The following is a 6620-nucleotide window of genomic DNA, read 5'->3' on the forward strand; positions in this document are numbered from 1 at the left end:
TATATGGAAGTGTTTAAATTCCTTTTACTAATTTCCCCTATTAAAATGTCTAAAAAACCAGAGTATTTTAGTTAAACTAATTAGCTGAATTAACTTTCTGAACTTATCCTAATTATCACAGGTACTTGAACATTTAAATAACCACTGATAATTATATGAAAGCATTTGAATTCCATTTACTAATTTCCCCTATTAAAATTGCTCAAAAAACCTGGTATTTTATTTATAATAATTAGCTAAATTAACTTTTTGGACTTCTCCTAATTATCATGGGCTAATGAACACCTAATTCACCACTGATAATTATATGGAAGCATTTGAATTCCATTTACTAATTTCCCCTATTAAAATTGCTCAAAAAATAGGGTATTTTAGCTAAAATAATTATCTAAATTAACTTTCTGAACTTCTCCTAATAATAACGGGTTATTGAACACCTAAGTAACTACTGATAATTATATGGAAGCATTTTAATTCCATTTACTAATTTCCCCTATTAAAATTGTTCATAAAAAACATAGTAATTATGCCTAATTAATTAGCTAGATTAATTATCTGAGCTTCTCCTAATTATCACAGGTTCCTTAACACCTAATTAATCATTGATAAATGTATCTCAACAATTGAAATCAATTTACTAATTTCCCTATTTAAATTGGTCAAAAAACAGAGTAATTCTACCTAATTAAATTAGGAAAATTACTCAGAAAATTATAGGATAATTTTTCTAACTTAATGCCTATCTAATGCAACTCTGATAATTACCTCATCTTAATCTAAGCTTAATTAATATATTTATCATTAATTCATGATTAATTTGGCTAATTTCAGTCGTAATATGATAGGATAATTAATTAGCTTAATATTACTAAGCTTAATTACAATAATCAACAGAGATTAATTAATTTAAAGAGGTTTAAGGAGCATGCATAGGCCTAATCTTTGATTTATTAACAATGTATTTTAATCTAACCTTGCTAATTAAGAAGGATTACGTTAATTACCGTTAGGGTTAATCAATTAGAGATTAAACTCTAATGATTTATGTGTAGTGTTCTCTCTAGATGAGAGAGAGAGTAGCAAGGCTCCGAGTCTGTTTAAAATGTGAAGCGAGGGGTCCTATTTATAGTTTTCTGGCACTCATAAGCTCTCACCGACTTGAAAAGGCAGTTGCTTGAAGTTCAAGCAGCCCCCAGCAAGTCAAAAAACGACCCTTGCTGCTAAATGAGTCCCTGGCAGGTCAGTGATGACCCTCCCATTACCTGCCAGCTTTTAAAATGTCAATTTTGCTATAATTTGATCTATTTTTGCTTAATTGATAAACATCTTGTAAATATCTGGGAGACCTTTAATAAAGTCTATGCTTAAATGAGTACTGTAACCCTTCAATTTTTCTATTTTACTCAATTCACAGTGTAAACTTCCAGGGGTCATAACTATGCCAGTTTTTATCGGAATTCAATTTTGAAAATTTCTAGCCCAAGGTTTGTTGTGCTTAAGATTCCAAAAATACCAATATTTGCCATGGTCGGACAATTCTACATTGCTTTTTCAATAATCATATCAGTTTGATTAAGCTTATACAACCTTTAAGGTTTTAGAAACTGGAAACCTTACACTAGCTAGGGACAGCAAATACTACCACTTTCATCCTCCTACTGTAAGGCAATTCTAAGAAGCAACCCAAAACTTTATCTAATGTGATAAAGGACAGTCACCCAACTTACTAGTTGGTAAAAACACAAAACCCAGTCGGCAAAGGCTAGGGCCAGCCGAGGAAAGCTTATCCTACCCTATATCAAAGAACATCAATGAGCCAATCACCTATCCCATAATCACAACATAATGGAACATCCGAAACCACACAACCTTTGTTTAGTCGAAGGCCCAGTCGGCAACTGCTACGGCCAGCATAGAACACCCCAATAACAAGGATACATCCTAAGAGTAGTTAAGTGCATAATGCCTATTTCTATCCTTTCAATAGTTCCATTACCAAACCAAATCGGTCATCAGAATATGCTTCAGCCAAAAGCAACTCATAAGGCCACTCCATCCTATCCATCAACCAGTTGTAAGACAAACTTAGTAATCAAGGGTAAGCATCCCAACCTTACCATATTCGGCAACATTGATGTCCAAGCGAGTGGACAGGGGGGTTAAAAGAGGTGAGCTCATGGAAAACTGCCCTTTTTATCTCTCTCAAGTGCCCAAGTTTGAAAATCCAGCTCTCTCTCTCTCTCTCTCTCTCTCTCTCTCTCTCTCTCTCTCTCTCTCTCTCTCACACACACACACACACACACACACACACACACACACATGTGTGTGCACACACATACATATGGAAGCTCAAGAGGTGACCTCCTTCCTCAGGAACTTGGCTATGGATGTAATCCAAGCACGTAGATGCACAAAAGATCTTTCTCTTCTTATCTATGATTCTAGATATGTGGGACGCATGTCTAACCTCACCATCCTATCTTATTGCAATATTAGCGAGAACCACGATAAAATTGTCAATCCATGGGACGAAGCGGACTCGACTAGTGCATAGAGGCTACAAGAGGTTGTCAATCTCTCGGAAAACAACTAACGACTTGCATCTAACTCAAGCTACACTCAAGTGACTGAAATCACCAAAAGACAATCGCTCATCGGCAAACAAATCACATCTGTTACAGCATCAAACAACATCCAAACGTAACAAAAATTCTAGGACATGTTTATAATACCTAAGCACACATGCATATGGTCTCAAACCCCACTTTAGGTCAAGTTCCAAAATTGCGATTATTAACAGCAGTGGATTTTTGACCTAGTCATTTTCGACCTAGAATGCATCTAAATGATTAGCAATGATGCCCCAATACCCCACGTATGCTTAGTTTTTTATTTGAAAGTGTAAAATCCTAGTTATATTTAAATTAGGCCACGGGTCGGCGACGCCAAAAGCTACGAAATACTGTGAACCGCTTATGTCAATGCCTAGAGCTCTTACCTGTGGTTGCATTGCAACAAACACAATCGCAATGTGACAACCGGAGAGGGAATAGGAAGCGCGAGAAGGAGAGGAGTGAGCGTCGTTAGCTCATGCTATGTATTTCTTATCCAAAAACTTACAAAAATTGGCTTTTATACCTTAGCCAAGATTTTTGGGTGGTCAAAACTGATAATCTGGGGTTCTACCAAAGCTGGGAAATGAGTGGCTGATTCAATCTGGAAGCTTGTAGCCCCAGCTCATTGATTACAAAGTTTATCTGAGAAAATAAGAGTTACAATATTCTCGATTTATCAAAATAATAAATGTTTTACAAAGAGAACTCCACAAAATGGTGTCCGTGTTAGCTTGCTGCTAACATTCCCCCCCTCCTCGTCTGTGTCGTCCCTTGACACAACTTTATGGGCTGAAATAGTCTTCGGGTTGACGGCTGGCGAGGTGGTCTTATACGCCTCCAGTGCCTTTTGGTATCTGATTTTTTGTTCTTTTTCGGGCACTTGCAGAAATTGTATTGTTACTTTAATCTTCAGCTCCACCGCTAAGTAGCCTACAAACCTGGATGCTAGGGTCCTGATCACCGGTGCAAATATCTTCGTTCGCCAGGTGAAGAATCTAGTGTAAAATGCTTCTTCAAAGGCTAGCATATTATTTGATGGCAGGAACATACATCTGGCATAGAACCCGTAAAGGACTTCTTCGGAAGGTTGCCCTCTCAGATCATAGCATAAGCCTTTGTTTCCTTCCAAGAATGATAGCCATGGGGCTCCTATTTGCTCATGCTCATTAAAAACTTGTATACATGTGAGTAGCATTCTGCAGATCTTACAAAACATGGCACAGGACAGATCTGGCAGACTCATGAAGACATGGCACCCGTTAGCGTTTTCACCATGTATTCCTCTGTCGCTTGGACTCTCTCTAGAGCTGGCAGCCTGGGGAAGTTAAGACAAGTTGGCCTCTTCTTTTGCAGTGCTTCATGCACTTGCCATGTCCTTACTCTAGGTACATGCTAGAAGGTTGGATCTCTTTGAAGGGCTGTAGGTACTCTTGTGAACAGAATCAGGTATCTTGGATTCTTGTTTAGCCAGCTTAACCGCCACTTTGGGCGGTCTTTATCTAAGCCATCTTCTTGCATATCTTTGTACATCCTCTCTTTCACCTATAATAATTCTACTTTGATGAGAGGGTATGACAGGGATTGTTGATGCCATTGAGCGTTGATGTGATTGGGAGTGAGTTGACTGACGTTGATAGAGTGTAAACTTCTCAACTCCCAATACATTGCGGCTTTCCACTGCTCATCCACCTCTAGGGTGATCTTCTCCTTCAGTGCGTCTTCTTCAGCTTTTGACAGCTGGACCATTGGCACTGTGTCTTCATCCGTGCTATTAATCTGAAAATCATCATCACCGCTCGGCTCTGCTATTGACTGTGTCTCAAACTTTGCAAATGAGACTGAGGGTATGTCTATCTGTGGCGGCTCTGAAGTGCCTGCCTCTTCCTGTGTGTCTAGTTTTCCATCTTTGAGGAGTTGATTAATCCACTTGAGTTCTGCTATCTCCTTGAAAAGCTCCTCCTCTCTCTGAACCCGCATCAATGCCAGGTCCCTGCACTGTGATTGTTCTACTTTTAATTCCAATTCTAGGTCTTTTTTTTTCTTTTCAAGTGCCTTGTACACTTCATCAGTTCCTTTGATCGAAGCCACGGCTGGATTTTCTCTGATTTGCTGTAAGAAAATCGCATGATCATTGATCCGCTGCTCCGAGTACTGCAAAGAAGCATTGGCAACATCGAATTGTACCTGAATTTTTTGAGCTGAGAGAGATGTCGTAAGAAGTTCATTCGTAACTTCTGTTAGCTGCTCATCTTTTCTTTGAAGGCATCGGATAGTTTGTTGAGTAGATCACCTAACTCTTCCATTTCTTTTTGTTGCCTATCTCTGGCTAACTGATGTTGTTCTACTTCTGCATTCAGCTCTTTCACCTGCCTTTGAAGATCAGTGATGAAAGTCATCCTGTCTTCTAACTCTTCTTGGAGAGCGTCGATCACCATCTCAAATTCTTCGGCCTTGGTGCTACGGTTTAGTGCTGCTGAGCGGAGTCTCTTCATCATTTCCTGCATCTGTCATGCATATTCATTGACCTGTACTATTACTTCATCGTTTGACTGCCACTCCTCCTGTCTTGCCAGCTGGGATGTGCTTGCAGCCTCATGTGTGGCTTCTTGCTGCGTCGTAACTGCTGGTTGTTCTTGTGTAGAGGTAGATGGTCCGTCTTCTTCTTGGGTATCCTGAGGCTTTGATGCCTTGGCAGTTTTTGGCTGAGTAGAAGTAGAGGGTGTGGGGTCCGACCCTGCTCTCTCTTTAGGTGCCGGTCTTTCTTCCTTCTCTGGCTCAGTTTCTTTCTCATGTGCAGTGGTAGACTCTTTTTCTGCATCTTCTTCCTTATCACTCTCTTGTTCAAATCTACTTGCCTTTTCCTCTTTTGGATTTTGAGTATCTTTAGCTACCTTCTCCGCTTCCAGCTCGGCCTCTTTTTCTTTTTGTCTGTCGTGCTGGTCAACTTCTTTTGTGGATTCTGTTGGTTTGGTGGACTCAGAATCTTTGTCTTTCTCAGGCTCTGCTTCTTCATTGGTGTCTTTACCTGCAGGCAATGGTGGTGGACTAGGCATGGGATGGTCTTGTTGTTCTGTAGGCGGTGAGGTGGGTCGGGGAGATCCATGACTTTGCTCTTGGCTGGGCCATTTCCTCGGCTTGCCTTTGGTCTTCTTTCTCCTTGGCTTTCTTAGCAGCTTCTTCCACCTCCTTCAGCTTTTGAGCTTCAGACTCTTGGTACATTCTTTCTAAGAATTTTGTTGGATCATCTGTCTCTTTTCTTGTATGATGCTTCATTCGAGGGCCTTTAAGTCCAGCAAGTACCCATTTTTCTAGGTCCTTCCCTTGTGCTTACCTACTGCGTTGGTACACATGTTTCTCTCTTTCAAAGCACGCTTGTTTTTGACCTGGCTCTTCTTGGTGTGCGGCCACAGCTTTTCTTTTCATCTCTTCTCTCCGAGCTCTCTTTTATTTGTTGTCAAAGCTCTCACGGCTGTGCCTTTCCAGCAAGCTGTCAGCTGACTCTTCATCAGATTTATATGATCTCTTACCTGACCTTGTAGCTCTTGGAGAGGGTTGTGCTGCCAATATCCATGTGTTCTGATCAGGGGTAGGCGGTAGGTTGTTGGCCATGCCGATGGCATGATATGCTATTCTAGTCAAGACCTCTGGCGCACCCAAGTACGTTATTTTGCCTTCCTTCTTGGTGCCCTTCAAGGTTGTCAAGACATACTGCATGTGGTCCACTAGTTGTCTTGTTGTCGACTTGAGAACCTGAGTGAATGTGGTGGCCACGGTGTGATTTGGTGTAGTGTACCTTGGTGGCCTTTTTGCCCCGCTGGGTCAACAACACAGCATAACTCAAGTTTAGTACCAAAGTCTTATCTTTTGCGAGTTATGAAATGCTGCGGATTATGGCTATAAACATCATTTGTAATGAGTAGTTAATCTAGTTTCAGAAGCCTAGGTGCAATGGCACTTCCAGATTGTAAATACAAAGCCATTTGACCCTTTCAGCCCCATTTTTGG

Source organism: Adiantum capillus-veneris, chromosome 18 (assembly GCF_014529385.1).
Source record: "Adiantum capillus-veneris isolate H3 chromosome 18, ASM1452938v2, whole genome shotgun sequence".
Classification (NCBI taxonomy): domain Eukaryota; kingdom Viridiplantae; phylum Streptophyta; class Polypodiopsida; order Polypodiales; family Pteridaceae; genus Adiantum; species Adiantum capillus-veneris.